The 17,786-nt window shown below is 35.0% G+C and overlaps 1 long non-coding RNA gene across 2 annotated transcripts in view; it reads right to left on the reverse strand.

Annotated features, from left to right (window-relative positions):
• The window catches only part of LOC103879035, a 75,263-nt gene extending 59,150 nt beyond the window's left edge, over window positions 1-16,113 (reverse strand). The window contains exon 1 of one of the 2 annotated variants that reach the window (XR_001896820.3): window positions 15,390-16,113. This is a non-coding gene — a long non-coding RNA (uncharacterized LOC103879035). Of the gene's footprint in view, window positions 1-13,959; window positions 14,384-15,389 lie in introns of those variants that run through there. The other variant, XR_004179439.1, reaches the window with a different exon arrangement.
• Window positions 16,114-17,786: the final 1,673 nt, after the last annotated feature.

Genomic DNA, 17,786 nt, shown 5'->3' on the forward strand with positions numbered 1-17,786 from the left:
ATAAATCCACTATAAATATCCTTTAAGATGAAAAAAAAGAAGTTAGAAAAAATCTGGGAGTCTTTGTTAGCAAAAAGTCAGCCTTATAAAAAAATGCTAAATGAAGTTTGTTAAGTTGTAAAATGATGATACTAGAAGAAAACTTGAATACATACAAAAGAATGGAGATGGCTGAAAATGGTATACACGGGGATAAAATACTTCTTTTTATCTTTATTTCTTCAAAAAATATTTATATTATGTATTTAATTAAAATATGTAGCAATAATAGGATAAAATGGGAGAAAAAAATGCAAGCATGTTTTTTAAGCTTTTTACATGTAAAGTGGCATAATATTAATGCAAGGCAGATTATGATAACAGCATATACTGCAAGCTCTAGAGTATTCAGTAAAAATAAATAAAATAAGAAAATTTTGATTAGAACCAATGAGAAAAATTAAAATATTTAAAATAATTGCAATTTCTTGTTTCAGTTGAACAAAAATGATTACCATGCTACTTTATTTTCTACAGAAATATAGTCATATTTAAAAAATAAACAAGCATAGCTGCAGAAAATGCATTGTACACATTTTGAAAGTTAATGGTATTTTACATGATTGTTACACCTAATCCCACACAAGTATAATTTGGTGATACCTTGAAGTTCTCTTACATAGATCACTCTAAACAAAATTAAACATAAGCATTAGTATCCCAGAATATTAGAAATTCAAAACTAACTTTGATTTCTATCTATGATGAGTAATACTACTAACAAAATGGATATAACTTTGATTATGATTTCTAGAATTAAAGCTATATTTTTTGCTAAATCTAGTATAATAGGTTGTTTATGAAAAATGTTATTAATACTCACCTGAATGTTACCACCAGAAGAGTTTGTCTAAATTTGGAATATATGTAGGTAAGTGCAGAGTTAAACTTGAGATAAGGGGAACACATAGTTAATGAGAGAAAATATTTAGTACCAAAAACAAATTTCTAAAATGTAATTCACACCTGCTGTCTAAAAAGAAATAAATATTTACAGATAAGTGAAAAACTAACTTAGGGGAGAGAAAAGAAACACATAGTTTATGAAAGAAAATTTTAGTTCAAAAAAGTTTGTTAAAATTTACTTCGCCCAAGACTTGCACTAAGAAATCTCTTGCAACACAGTTTTGCAGAAGCCTCAATTAGAGAATTCAAACATATTTTTAAAATATCAAGGGTTGTATACTAAAGAAATCTTAAAACTTTAGTAAGTCAGTTTTTACAGATTGTCAACTTTCAAACATTTTTATACATAAAACCTATTAGAAATTTGTCACACTAGTTTTTTTAAGTATATAATAAGGTATATAATTTAGATATGTCTGAAAATGCAATGTTTGTGTAAATTAGCAGTTTGAGATATGGGGGGAGGGAAGCCTAAGTATGGCAAAGGAAAAAGGACATGTTATTATTTACTCAAAGAAAGTTCATTATTTTTTTACAAATCTGATGAGGGTAAAGCTACTCTCCTCCATTTGTAGCAATGGCATCTTGAATAGGTGTCATTCATGATCACATAGCAAAGAAGGAGAAAACATGATTGCTTCCATCTGTTATTAAACCACTCTTAGAAATGACGAACATATTTTCAGTTTATACCTAGATTGTTTTGACCCAGACATATGGCTCAACTGCAAAGGAGAAAATGAAAATAGATTTCTGCATCCTCATGAAGAAGAAAATAAGTTTTATATTATAATAATATTTTTTACCAGTAATCAAATTATGATTTTGCAATTGGCAACTGAAAGAAGAACACACTTTAGTATTCAATGGAGATCAGATAACTAAAATTACTAACCCCATATTATGAGAAAAATAAAAGTAAAATATTTTACATTATCAGATATTTCAGGCCAAAGAAGAAGCTTGAGCATTATCACCAGTATTATAAATTTGAGCCATGTAAGGGATAAAGTGTATATTAATATAGATTAACATGAGGATGATTCTGGGATTCAACAGGAAAAAGACGTTAGAGCCAATAAATGAGAGCCTTTGGGAGCAATTAAAAGTGTATTTGAATATAATGATGTTTCAGAGGGGAAAAAATGTTTGCAGGGAAAGCCTGGAGTCATCGAGACCATTTAGAACTTGTTAGAGATCAAATAAAAGGCAATAAATATCTAACCTGATGAAATAAAATCAATGAAAGGAGGACAAATTTGAAAGATAATGAAGTGGAATTGATTTGAAATATTAGCCATGAAATCTGGGAATGAGGAAAGCAGCAGAGATATAGCAATTTTTATACGTTGTATTTGATACCATGAAATGCTGTTGATTCTGTTATTAAAAAAACAGGAGACAAAAGGTATCTTTCAGGGAATGAAGTTGAGTTCTCTTTGGAATAAGGAGTTGGAAAGATTTGCAGGAAACAAAGGTGGATATATAGTTGAGGCAATTAGGACATTCATACCTAGAACTACTGAGAGATTAAAACTAAAAACAAACCCTAAATATATGTGCCTTGTATTGTATTTGACATCCTTAGAGAACATGTTTAAACAACATTAAATTTGAGGATAAATAAGTAATGAGTATAAAGGAATGCTTACTTTTAATGTTGGACAAAAAAGGAAAGTCAAAGATGCTTTTGGATTGAATACTGTAAGTAAGTTAATATAATTAAAATCAGATATTCTTATAATTTATACCTAGATTTTTGATTATGGTGTAGGTCACTGAATAATATTTCCTCCAAAATGGAAATATATAATGTTGCTAATTCTCTGATCATAGGAGGCATGCTGAGTGAAGTACGTTGTCCACACCGATCCAAAAATTGTTTACAGTCTTCTACCGTAATGAACAGGAGTGTACACATTTGTCCCATGGATATGTGAGGCCTTGATGTTCTGTGTTCAGTTACATTCATCTCAATAAAAACTGTAATAAACTTTTTTATGACCATTAATATTACTCCATTTTCTTTCTGAACCTCAGTATTGTGATCTCTAATTGTTTTACATAAAATTTTATAATTGAGGATATATCACAAAAGAAATTAAAATGAGACCTAAATAAATGGCAAACATAATATGTTCCTGAAAAGAGATATGTTTTAATCATAAAAGCTTCCACCCAATTAATTTATAAATTAAACACAATTCCCAAATCATCTAGAAAAATAAAGAAATATTACAGGTAAGGAAAAATGTTAAAGCAAACTTACCTTTACAAATATGAAAGGCTATTAAGTAAGCATGATGCTAAACATAGTATACATCTGAAAGAAAAACTTGATAGATAAATAGAATAATGTACATAAAAATTTAATGAAATATCATTATTAAAGAAAAGTTATTTTGTAAAAAATGTGTTTCAAAATAGTGGATGCATGAATCACTCAATAAATTATATGTTACAAGAAAGTAATCGCCTGGAAAACTGATAACACCATTATGATTAAGTAGGTAAATGAATCATTCAATAAATGGTATTGAAACAAGTAACTAATTGTTTAAAAATATGATAATCTTGTTTGTATCAATCTCATTATTAGCTATGCTAATTGCTATAGTACACATACCATGAAAGTATAATGACCTGTGTAATAGCCCACAAAATTTTTCCTCATCAGAGAACAGCTTCCTTTCAGGCTCAGTCTATTTTAACCTCTCCCATACACAAGGAATTTGAACTGTGCTATACCAGTAAAAAAAGAACAGCAAGATAAAGGACAAACCACCAAAACTGTGGATTGAAAGTAACACACAATATTTTCACTTGAGTTCCATCAGCGAAGTGTAGTCATTTAATCTAATGTATATGCAAACCAGCTACAATACTGACAGGGAAATAGAGGACTTGTGACGTGGATTGTTGATGGATAGCCGTACCTATCTCTTTGTACACTGTATACCAAAATAAATAAAAAGTAAGTACATATTTAAATATGAACTAGAATACAATTGTATTTACATTTAGTTACTTTAGGATTTAGCCTTTTAAATACAATTCAATAGGTAAACTCCAAAATAAAAACTGATATATTTGAGTAATAAATTTTTTAAAAGTTTACATATAAAATAACCCAACACTTCCTGAGCAAAATTAAAGACAAAATGCCAAAGGAAAATATGTTCCATATATGACAAAAACTTGGAACATATCTACAAAAATTCATATAAATCACTAGGAAAATTCAATACAAATACTATGAACTGACAACAAAAAATGAAGGAACTTAAATAGTGAGTAGGAATATAAAAGAATACTGTTTTCCAGTCAAATTTGTGAAAACTTAAGAATTATAATACCTGAAGTTCCACTTTTAGTCATGATGAAGTTACAAAAACTGGATTTTAACCTCCAACAATAAAAATGAAAAGCTCAACAAAACATAGGAAACAAGTCCTTTCACACACTTAACAATAAGCCTGCAGAGGAATTGGATCCTTGAGAGGAACAAAATAGTTGAGCAGTGCAATTGTCTTTTGTCTGGAGGTGATTTCCAATCAGCGTCAGTGGAGCCACAGAGCACGATGATGTCACTAAATAAAGACACAGATATCAGAATACGAAGCTAAGATGCCTCGAATGGTGAATTAGAGTTATAGGAAGAAGGATGACACACAGAGAATGAGCTACAGATGTCTGTTTAGGCACACCCCTTCAATGTTTGCTGATCACTAGACTGTGCATGCATAGATAGAAATTCCACAAACCAGGTTTAAAACATGGTGGGTCGCGGGGGAGAACTGGCAACCTCAATAATTCTTGGAGTTCAAATAAGGTAGTAGAGAAGGCACACTTAAGCTACAATCAGGCAGAGTTGATAGTCCTCAATCAGTCACTCAGACATTTAGAATCCAGCGTTGTGACACTTAAGTGGTAGAGATGAGCTATACATATAGTGAAGGTTTCTCTAGAACTAGAACAGCAAAGCTAAGAGGAAATCTCAAAAGGATTAAAAACAATTTCAAAGCAATATAAATGCTTGTCAAAATAAAGCTTCCCACCTTCTAAAGAAAGGCAAAAAAAGAAAAAGAAAAAATAGAAATATAAGAATATAGTCTCATGATGTTGAATATCTGATTTAAAAATTACTGCATAGGCAAATAACCAGAGATATGTGATCCAGCCCATGGAAACAGATTCAACCTTCAGAGATATCCTGGAATTAATGGAAAAGGATATTAAAGCTGATGTAGCAGAAGAAAAAGGTAGAAGAATACATATTGGAAAAGAGTAGCTAAAACTTTTCTAAATCTGACAAAATGTATGAAGCCATAGATTGGAGAAAGTCAATGACCCCCAAGGCCAATCATAATCATAAAATCACCACCAAAATGTAAACATTAAAAAAATTGTAAAAATCTTTAAAACACATTCTTATCAAATTATTGACCACCATTATTGGAGTGCTACATGGAAAGGTAAGGAGGCTGTTACTTTGGCTATGGAAAATAATTAGAGAGAGAGAGTACAAATGTCTGTATCTTGAACAGTACAGAACTGCAAGCAGTTCGGCCTATTGTGAGATTGATGCATAACCATTAGAGTGGAAAAATCAATGGACTATTTGGTATACATGATTTATTTTGTTAGAATGGGAATATTTGAAGACAATAACTCTTTTCTAACATAGTAAAATAATAAAAAGATTTATTATTTAATTGGTATATTTTCAAAGTATTATGGAAAAAGATACAAAAGATGAAAGTGTTTTTTTTTTTAATTTGCTACTTGTAAATTTTTCTTAGCTCACAAATTTAAATGTTTGTCATAAATGAATTAAAACCTGAATTATTACCATATTATATAAATTTGGAAGACATCAAAATGCATCATATGCTTCCTCCGGAAACATCCAGATGCATCAAACTTAACTTGGGCATCTTGCTAAGCCAAGTGTAATTATATTAAAAATACATAGTTTCTAAAGAAATATGCATATGCATATTTCCATGATCATTATACTAGGGTTCTCTAGAGGGACAGAACTAATAGAATAAATGTATACATAAAAGGGAGTTTATTAAGGAGTATTGACTCACATGATCACAATGTGAAGTCCCACAATAGGCCATCTGCAAGCTGAGGAGCAAAAAAGCCAGTTTGAGTCCCAAAACCTCAAAAATGGGGAAGCTGACAGTGCAGCCTTAAGTCTGTGGTTGAAGAGTTCCAAAAGAGTCCAAGAGTCCCAAAGCTGAAGAACTTGGAGTCCAATTTTGAGGGCAGGAAGCATCCAGCATGGGAGAAAGATGGAGGCTGGAAGAGCCAGTTTACTCCTTCAACGTTTCTCAGAAAGATATGTTCATTCATAACTTTCATTCTTATCTATTTTATCCTTGCTGCACTGGAAGCTGATTAGATGGTGCCCACCCAGATTGAGGGTGGACCGGCTTTTCCCAGTCCACTGACTCAAATGTTAATCTCTTTTGGCGACATTCTCTCAGATACACCCAAGAACAAAACTTTGCATCATTCAATCCAATCAAGTTGACACTCAGTAGTACCCATCACAGCCATGAAACATAAGCCAACATAGTAAACTTCAAGATAACTTTAACACTGTAATTTTTGACTTATATACCATGTTAGCAGTATTAATGCCAAATTTCTAAAGCAGGTAACGTTTCATGACAAATTGTCTCTATATATCTTGAACTTTGTGATTTTTTCTTTCTCTTTGAAAGTTAAGGATTTTACCAGTATTTGTCTAATTTTTTCTTTTAAATTATTTTCACTGGATTACCATGAACATTTCAATGGGCACATTCAAATCTTTCTTCAGGTAAAATAAATTTGTTTCTATTATTGGTTTTGTAATTTCCTCATATTGCTCTCTTTTTGTTTTTATGGAACTTTTATTATTCATCTTGTCTCTTCTCTCATTCATATCTCTTAATATTTTATTTCATTATTTTATCTTGTTTTAATTTCAGTTATTATCATTACATATTTCTGTCTTCCAAGCAATTATTTTCAAAAGTAAATATTACTTTTTTCAATGTATCTAATAAGTTTTTAATATGAAATGTGGTTTGCATTACAAAATTTTTCTATCTTTGTTGTTTGTGTGTGCGTATGCACATGTGTACACTCCAACTGAATTTTCCAGTGGGTTTTTCTATTTTGTTGCTCGCTCCTTTATGTGATTTGCCTTTTAGTGTCCCTTCACCAGGAGGAATATGTTCAAGGCTTCAATGCTGCCATCAGCTTTTGAACCCTGACTCACTTTTTAAAATTATTTTCCTTTTCCTTTATATATTATATCTTCCCTGTATCCCAGAAATCACTTTTGCTTGAGGTACTATTACATGCAAATAGTTATTAAATGGAATAGTAATTTCTGCTCTTAACAAATTTCTATAAACACACATACACAGAAAAAAAAAACTCTTCTGGATAGCCAGTTTACTCCAATGCAAGAAGAGACTTCTTCCTACCATTCTGTCTAGGAACAACTTCACCTGCAAATGCAGATTGCTTCTGTGTTCTTAAGGGTCAGAGAGCAAGGAAAGCTTCTCATTAGCCCACAAGTGTGCTGGGACAGGCCTTTCAGAAGCTGACTCATAAGTATTTTCAGATAAGAAATCTGAGTCCACAGTCACCATGTCAAACACTTTATCTATTCTTCTCTTCCCCATTTCTCAGCAGAGTACATTTCTCAGACTATAGAGTTCCAGTTTACATACATTGCCTCTGCCTCTCCAGAGTTACCTTGAGTGAAGTTGTAAGTTGAGTACTTCAAAGAATTAATAATCAGATGTCATTTTTTCAAGATTGATTCAAGCCTCTTTCCCTCCCTCTCTCCTTGCCTCCCTCCCTCCCCTCCTCTCTCTTTCTTTTCTTTTCTTTCTTTCCTTATCTTTCTTTTCTTTCCTTTCTTTCTTTCTTTTCTTCTTTCTTTCTCTCTTTCTTTTTTCTTCTTTCTTTCTTTCTTTTTCTTTCTTTCTCTTTTTCTTTTCTCTCTCTCTCCTTCCTTCCTTCCTTCCTTCCTTCCTTCCTTCCTTCCTTCCTTCCTTCCTTCCTTCCTTCCTTCCTTCCCTCCCTCCCTCTCTCCTTCCTTTCCCTTGTTGAGATGCACAGAGAACACGTTACTGAGATACAGACAGCTGGATAACAGCACAAATAATTTTGTAATCTAAATTATTTTTATCAGTTTGTTAAATGAAAAAGCCCACTTCCTGTTCAAACATTTTTTGAAAAAAATGTTGATAATGCCTTGCATCATTAAATTTACTCATCCCTATTTCAAAATTTTCAAGAAACAATAAATTCACCTATTTTTCATAATTAAATCTAAAATTATATGCTATGTTATTTTCGGAGTCTATGTGTATACAGATTACAAATAAATTATTTTGATTGACTAGGCTGATTGATTTTATCAGAAATGACAAAATTAGCCTGACCTTATTTGCCTGATTTTGAGTTGATATATCTGTTTATACTGCACATTTGGCTGACTGAACTTGATGCCAAAAGAAAAAAAAAAAAAAAAACTGTCTCTTGTTTGTACATTTATATGAAAGTATATTTGACTGTGCAAAGCATTTTAAATAACATATTTCTCAAATTTAAAGCCATAACACTTTAATTCAATTATCTTGAAATCTGGTTGGTATTTTGTTTTGAAATGTAATTGAATTTAATTCCATATCTGATCACTGACTTAATGGTGATACACTCTATCTTTTTCAGATAAAATTAACACTCTGAGAAATGTACATTTTATAAAGCCCTGACAGTTTAAATTCAGTTACTATAATGTTAACACAAATTGAATTTTTAAAATAACCATACTGTGATGAGAAAGGCCATTTGAAATTCTGTGGCATGTAGTTATTTTTAAATGAAGCTTAAGGGTTCAGAAATGAGTAGCATAAAGTATAGAAATTACCTTCTTTACACTAAATGTTAAAAATTTTAAAGGCTTAAGATGTAGAACTTGCATTTTTCTTAACCTTTTGAATGAATTTCTCTAAATATCAGCTATATTATTAGCATTAAAACAAACATCTTCTACTTAAAAATAAAGCATTTTATTTCTAAGCATCTAATCAAATCTAAAGGAAAGTGTGGTGATTAATAAATTGATTTTGACCACAACCAATCACCTCATTTTCTCCTTAATCTTTGAGGATTTTGAGATAAAGATACATTTATAGATGTTATAAGAGAAAATCATAATACAAAATTGAATATATAAGGAGATCTAGCAGGAAATTACAGAATGACAGCTGTCTGCACCTACACATATACAAGTCTAAATTAGCACTTCAAACATAATTATCCTGTTTGATTTTCTCATTTTCATTTTAGATTATACCTATGACCACATTACTTTTTTTCTGTAGTTTTTTTTTTTCTTTTTACCAACTCGCCACCTCTTCCATAAGCTGAAAATCCTATTAAATTTTTGTATTGCTTCTCTCTGCTTGATTGCAATATTTCAGATGCATAAGTCCATGATAAATTCCATTCTCCATCTCAGTCCAGGGTCTAATCATCTGCTGGAGGATTATTGCTATAATCTTCAACTGACCAGCTGGTCCTGCATGTTTTCCAGTCTTTATATTCTTCAAATCATTTAAACAACATACTGACTTCCCACCAAAACACATTTATATTCTGACGTTGCTTTTCAAGGCCTTAAATTCATACTACACAATACTTAATCTATCACCAATACATTGTTAGAAACAAACATCTTATTATCTTTGCTGTATATATTAATTGAAAAGTTGTTCTACTCAAGTTGTTTTATACTGCTCTTAAACACAAAGGTAAAGATTTATTTAAATTTAAAAAGCAGAAATCCTGACAATTCAGAGTGCACCTCAAATAATTAGATACAAATTAATTTATAAAAATAACTAGATTTAAATACAGGAGTGTTAGAATTCCCATAAAATTGAGAAAATTTACTATAAATGCCTTTTACCAAAGATGCATAAACAGAAGCCAAGAGAGGTTGCTGAGTTTTTAAAAGGTTATAGAGCTGGGAGTTAACAGCATAGTTAGAATCATTGATTGTCTGGCTCTCTTTGGAGCCCTGAATTTGAAGACAATCAACAAACTGTAAAGAAATCATCAAAGGCATTATCTCTTCCTGGATCTCTATTATATATTTTTCCTTGTGTCTGAAGCAAAGTTCAACTGGTCACTAAGAAAAGCAGGACAGATGAAAATATTCAGAACCCCAACATGAGTGCTCAGTAATTATACAGCATGGGAACTACAAACAGAAATATAGTTGAATTAATGGAAATAGAAACTGGGAAGAAGCACATTTGTCAGTTTTATGTTATTTTCACATGCCTATTTGTTGTGGAGACTGTCAACTGGGTTGTCAATGGTAAAAGGGCAAAAATCGGCTGGACTTGGTGGCTCATGCCTGTAATCCCAGCACTTTGGGAGACTGAGGAGGGCGGATCGCGAGGTCAGGAGATCGAGACCATCCTGGCTAACATGGTGAAACTCCGTCTCTACTAATAATATCAAAAATTAGCCGGGCGTGATGGCGGGTGCCTGTAGTCCCTGCTACCCGGGAGGCTGATGCAGGAGAATGGTGTGAACCCCAGAGACGGAGCTTGTGTAATGCCCAGACCGTTTGTTCCCCAAAGAAGACCACCAGAGTCCAGAGTCAAAGCCAAGTGGCAAGGATCTTTTACTGCAAGTTCGAACTTGGTCCCTCCATTCCACAGCATACAAGAGGGCTCCAACAATGAAGCTTGCCTTTATAGTCTCGGCATGTAAATAGGACAATGAAAGCTACAGAGAACAAGGGAATTCTTTTGCCACAGCACTACCTGGTTAACATTTTAAGAGTACATTTTAGCAGTTTCATTGGTTTTCAGTAAACCCAATTAAAATCCTTATCAGAGACTTCTCTCCAGGTGGTGTTTGTACTGGGCTCAGGAAGGCTGAGAGATATATGGTGGGATGTGTTTGTACTGGGCCTGTAGTTGAGAGAGATTGGGATGTGTTTGCACTTGGGCTCAGGAAGTTGAGAGGCAGGATGTGTTTGTACTGGGCTCAGGAAGTTGAGAGATATATGGTGGGATGTGTTTGTACTGGGCCTGTTTGTGTTGAGTCCGGGGTTGAGGAATGTGCCTGTTTTCTTTCACTTGCAGTGACCCGAGATCGTGCCACTGCACTCTAGCCTGGGCGACAGAGTGAGACTCTGTCTCACCAAAAAAAAAAAAAAAAGAAAAAAAAGAGGGCAAAAATCAGATTATCCTCTAAATTGTTCATTTAAGCTACATGGAACAAAATAAAGGGGAACTGCTATTTATTCCACATGGGATAAGTGGATTTTATGAGACTGAAGGAGTAATCTGTCAGTATTCCTGTTCTTTGATAGTACATTAAAACTCTTTCCACATCCATGTATTTTATGCACTTTTCATGGAAACCTATGTTAAAGTACCAAAGAATAAAAGCAACCGGTGAACTCAGAACATGTATCAAAGCTTCAGGAAGAAATAGTAATTTTTTTTTCTTGAAAATGTATAAGACAATTTGAAATTAAAATAAAATGGAAAATATGGGCAATAGTTTAAAAATATGCTAAATTTACAAATGCTTATTTTTAAATATTAATTCTAAATAAATAATGATTACATTTTAATAAGATTTTTAGTTTTTTAAATTAAAGAAAATAGTTATAGGATCATTTTCCTGCTTTGTATGACTTGGGTTGGTTTAACAAGTTGACCGATACATGTTTAAATAATCCTCTTTCAATTTAAATATAAGGAGATAGGAAATGTTTTAGAAGCAAATGTACCCAAATCAAAATTGCTGTTAGTCATGAACTTCATGATTCCCATCTGAAAAGCAAGATCAAGTAGAATAATGCAGAATTTAACTCTCCTTTTGCAAACAATGAGTATTTGTTTTAGAAACCTTATTCAAAGTTAAAATTCTAAGCAAATATACAAATAAGATGTACGAGTATAAACTGTTTTATAATTAAATGTAATGGATAAATCTATAGTAGGGGAGTGTCTTGATTAATTATTGACTGAATGATTTTGGCTACAACCAACTACCTCACGTTAAAAATAATTATGGATTTCAAAATAGAGATAAATTTACAGATGTTATAACTGATAATCATGGGTAGATCTGAATTATAAAAATATCATTAAGAATCTCAGCAACTGCTGAGACACTTTATTTGCTTCCCAATTGCAAGAGTTCGATCAAAGGGAAATTTTATCCATAATCAAAAGCATAGAAATGCAATCATCAAAAATAAGAAACATTGGATACCTTTCTTTTACCTCCTCCTTCCCCTATCCATTTCTGTTGAACATATAATACTTACCCAAGACAATAATGGAGGATACGTGTATTGGAATATATTATTTTCATCTAAAAAGTCTTGTCTGACCACCGATTCCCTTCAAATCTAATTATTAGAGGATACAGTGGAAAGAGGACTGAGAAAAATATGTTACTTTTCCTACTGCTTTAATTTTAATTTAACAGTAAAGAAGGTTTTGTCTGGACATTTAATAAGACAAGTCAAGTATTTAATTAAAATAACCATGATTTAGTAAGAAAAACAAAAGCTACACCACTTATTTTTTACAGAAGGAAATTAATGCAAAGAAATCATTCATCAGTTGTTAGACGACTAAACAGCTAAAGAAGGAATATGGGATAATGGGATAACACATGGATAGAGATTCTAGAAATCATTTAGCAAACAAAGAAGAATTTGGCTTATTGGATTCTAGAAGTTTTGGGGAGAGGCTCTGTGGAACTGAGACTAGAATCACCTGTGGTAGTGCTGCTTTCTGATGTTGATATCATTGAAGAGGAAGCATTGCAGGGCTTGTGGTTCCACCTTTAAGGGAGCACGTGGAAGCCGATTATGAAAGAGCATAAGAAAAACTGGATAATGGAGATCTTAATACCTCTGCCAGGATAAAGGGCCATTGCTAAATTGATGCTGGCAGGAACAGCACTACATCAGAAAAAGGCAAGTCCCTTTCTGTCTTCTCCCAGAATTCCAGAACATTCTCTTCGTACAGACACCTCCGTCACTGGCAAAGGAGAAATGCAGTTGGCAGAATTTGAACCTCCAACACCACGGGCAAAGTTTAGAAGGGTGGCTCTGAGACCCAAGATACATAACACTAAATGGCACAGAAAGTTAATCTGCTAATAGTTTTTCCAAGAATATGTCATTATTTCAAATGTTATCTGATTTTCAACACATGAATGAGTGAAAAGGTGAATCATTTGAAATAAAAGAGGCTGAGTTTCTTTGAGAGATATGCGCTAAGGAATTTTCTGTGCTATCAGGCTTCCAAACAACAAGACTCTGCAGAGCAATAACTATTTAAAATTTGTTTTGAAGCAGTATTTCAACACATAACATATTCCTCCCTTTGTCTGATATAAGGACATAGAGGATCACATAAAATTTCCTATGGATTTATGACATTATGTAATATATTTGACTCGATGACAAAGTATGTTAATGATGAATTATTCTAATAAAGTAACTATTTTACTAAAATAGTTGTATTTAATCTTTCTAAAATATAAAATACTATAAATGGTTTTTTTTTTTTAGGATAAACAGTTTATAACAAACATTACTATAATAACTGGCATAGGAGTATGTATTTGTAAAACTTCTTTTACAGTCACCATCGGCATAAGGGGCTCCAAAGAAGTTTGATGAGTGACATAATTTGGAAAGTTTATGCCCACAAGCTAACAGTAATTCACTTTTTGAAAGCTCATTTGTCTCAATATTATTAAGAGAAAATGATTTAAAATAAAATTGTCATTTGGGATTACTCAGGGAAGATACATTAGCTTAAACTGTAAATATTCTCCAAAATAAGCATCATCCTCCAATAGAGTACTCAAAGAAATCTATTTAGTTATATTGCTAAAATAATCTTCCTACATAGCATTTTCTGCAGTCATGGTCTGTACCTTATGCTACATAAGCTATCTTCCGTTGAACCAGTGATGACCTAGATAAAGCTCTTACGTATGAATCTATGTAACACTCTAGAACTTTCTTAGTGCATAATAAACACTCAGTAGATATTGTTGTTTTGTTTGTTTGTTGTTGTTGTTGTGCTGGAAACTGTGGGAATAGGAAACATTCTTGAAATTCCCTGGTACGTTCCTTCACTTGTCACCAGTCTCATCTTGAATCAGACTGCAAACAAAAGGAGTCTCAGTCCAAACCCTTAACTTGCTGGGTTTCGTTCTGCAAATAATTTATGTTATAGAATTCATTACTCAGAATTTGTTGTCTAATATAGGTACAAATAAAAAATATATGAGTTAATATTATATATATTATTTTGGGCTGGGCTTGGTGGCTCAAGTCTGTAATTCCAGCACTTTGGGAGGCCGAGGTGGGCAGATCACCTGAGGTCCAGAGTTAAGAGACTAGCCTTACCAACATGGAGAAGCACCCTCTCTACTAAAAACACAAAATTAGCTGGGTGTGGTGGCACTTGCCTATAATCCCAACTACTTGGGAGGCTGAGGCAGGAGAATCGCTTGAACTGGAGAAGCGGAGGTTGCGGTGAGCAGAGATCGTGCCATTGCACTCCAGCCTGGGCAACAAGACCTAAACTCCATCTCAATAACAAAAAAAATTGTTTTGGTCTTTTATTTTTCTTCTGATTTCATTGAGTTGTTTACGTGTATTTTCTCAAAATTTGCTGGGCTCCTAAAAATAATTATTTTGAATATTTTATCAGGCAGTTTGTATATAGTAGTCACCCCTTTCTTGTGGGGGATACATTCAAACATCCCCCAGTGGATTCTTACAATCATGGATAGTTCCAAATCCTCTATATATACTATCCATTTTTAAATGTACATAAACACCTGTGATAAAGTTTTGTGTAAAAATTAAGCATAATAATACATTGACAATAACTCTTAATAAAATAGAATGATTATAATATGCTGTAAGTTATGAGAATGTTCTCTCCCTCTTTATCTCCCTCTCAGAAAAAAAAAAAAAAAAAAAATCTGTACTCACTCTTCTTGTGATGATCTGAGATAAAAAATATGCATGATTAGATAAAGTAAAGTGGATTACATAGGCATTGTGATGTAATCTTAGGCTACTACTGACTCCTTACAGTATGTTAAAAGGAGGACTATCTGTTTTGGGTAATCTTGGACCATCTAGCCATGATGATGTTGATGGTTATCTGTCAGGAGAAGATGATATTGATGTCTAAGAAGTAGGTGACATACATAGCATGGATACACAGGACAAAGAGATTATTTCCTGGATGAGACAGAGTGAAACAGTGCAAAATTTAATCACTCTACTCCGGACAATGCAAAATTTAAGACTCACAAATTGTTTAATTTTGTAATTTTTCACTTACCATGGGTAACTGAAACTGTAGTAGGTGAAACCGTACATAAGACAGGACTACTATGTTTCCATTTATTTGGGGTCAGCTGCTGTGAGTTTATTGTATTCTTTTGGTAGTTTGATGTCTTCCTGGTTTTTCATGTTTCTCGTTGCCTTATGTGGATGTCTGGAGATTTGGTGGAATAGTCACATCTTGCAGACTTTACAGGGCAGTTTTGAGACGTGACAACGTGCTACCAGCCCTCGCTCTCGGCAACTCCTCGGCCTCCGCATCCGCTCTGGCCGCGCTTGAGGAGCCCTTCAGTCAACCGCTGAGCTGTTGGGGTCCCTCACTGGGGCTGGCCGAGGTCGGAGCCCGGCTCCCTCTGCTCGTGGGGAGGTGTGGAGGGAGAGGTGCAGCGCGAATCTGGGCTGCGCCTGAAGCGTGGGTTCCTGATGCGCGGGCTCAGCGGGCCCAGCATTGTGCCCGGCCCTGCCGGCGCCTGCTGGGATTGATCAGGGGCCTGTGCGGGAACCGTCATTCCTGCTTCAAGGGGTCATTGGTCATAAGGGCGGGTCTCCTCTCTTTCTCGCTTCCCCTCTTTTCCTCTTGGTTGTCTGGGACGAGCTCCCTCTGGGCTGCCCCAGTGCCCAGGCTAGGTGCTGCAGTCCTGTAGCAGGTGCCTGTGAGAGGTGAAGCTGGCTGGGCTTCTGGGATGGGTGGGGGCTTGGAGAACTTTTGTGTCTAGCTAAAGGATTGTAAACGCACCGATCAGCACTCTGTGTCTAGTTAAAGGTTTGTAAACGCACCAATCAGCATCCTGTCAAAACGGACCAATCAGCTCTCTGTAAAATGGACAAATCAGCTCTCTGTAAAATGGACCAATCAGTTCTCTGTAAAATAGACCAATCAGCAGGATGTGGAGGCGGGGCGGTCAGGTAAAGGAATAAAAGCAGATTGCCCCAGCCAGCAGTGCAGTCCATTCTGGTCCCTTCCTGCTGTGGCAGCCTTTTTTTGTTTTGGTTTTCACAATAAATCTTGGTGCTGCTCACTGCTTGGGTCCATGCCGCCCTCGTGAGCTGTAACACTGACTGTGAAGGTCTGCAGTTTCACTCCTGAGGCCAGGGAAACCATGAACCCACCAGAAGGAAGAAGCTCCTGACACACCATCTTTAAGAACTGTAACACTCACGGTGAGGATCTGTGGCTTCATTTTTGAAGTCAACGATACCAAGAACCCATCAATTCTGGACACAGTTTCATTGTGAAAAGATCCTTCTCTATAGGGTTGTGTAAGGGTGCTTTTGGGGTTACTTGCAGTAGTCATGGCAACTAATCTCTATGTTCTAGGTATTATTCTCTGTGCAGCATTGTCACCTGGGTCAATGTTAATGAAAATTTCAGGTATCATTAGTGGCCAACATTACAAATTTCAGGAATGGTGGTGAGGGTGGTTGAGGCATTTAGTGGAGATGGCTGTTAAGGTCTTCTTGATTTCTTCGTCTTCCATTGGGGAGATGGTGGCTTAGGAGATCCCTCTTGGCACTGTGTTTGGCTGGTGAGCTTGCTTCCAGTGGCAGTGTCATTTGTGTCTCTGAGTAATACCCACAGAGTGGCTATGGAAATGAGGCTTGAAGAACAGGCACAGGTGGTGGTACTACAGCTCTGGGACCAGAAGAGTAATTGCACTGGATCCCAGGGCACAGACACCCTTACTACCATATTGGCAATAATATAAAAGGTGCGAATAATTGTGAAATAGCCATGAAACCAATAATGGAGGCATAGGCATGTGCAAACTCAGTGGGCTTTTGGGACTAGGGCGGAGTCTGTTTATGGTGGCTGAGTCAGTACCTGGAATGAGGGCATGCATAGTGAAGGCTTTGCTCTGGGGTCTAGAATGCAAAGCAGCTCACTATGATAATGCCATTTATATCTGCAATATGGGCAGGCTCGGTGCAGCTGCAGAGCCTGGTTCTGGGTATGGGCACTTCTGGAGAAGTCACCACAGCTGTAGGGTCGAGTCATGCATGTGGTTGGATTGGGTGGTGGCACCTTTTCCAAAGCAACTCAACAGCAGCAGCCTCCCGGGAGTTGGAAGATAGTGCAGCTATGTCTACCTCTCCAAGGTTTTTCCCAGCAGAAATGACAGTTGATTATTGCAGAGGCAAGAGATTCTGGTGTCCTCTGCCGAGGAGCTCACTGGTGATTATGGTGGTCCCCACTGCATGGCTGGTACCAATGTCTCCACCTTATTTCTTTGCTCCTAGGCATCTCCTGACATACCAGGTATGCCACTCTCCAGAAATTACTTCTATGTGGTTGTGGTTATTCTTTATATTCTTCTTACTCTACTGTGCTGTTGCAGATTCCTTAATGGGCTTTTGAGCCCTACCTGTGCTATTATGATTATGAGAGAACTAAGGC

The sequence above is a fragment of the Papio anubis genome, chromosome 1 (genome assembly GCF_008728515.1).
Source record: "Papio anubis isolate 15944 chromosome 1, Panubis1.0, whole genome shotgun sequence".
NCBI classification, from domain to species: Eukaryota; Metazoa; Chordata; class Mammalia; order Primates; family Cercopithecidae; genus Papio; species Papio anubis.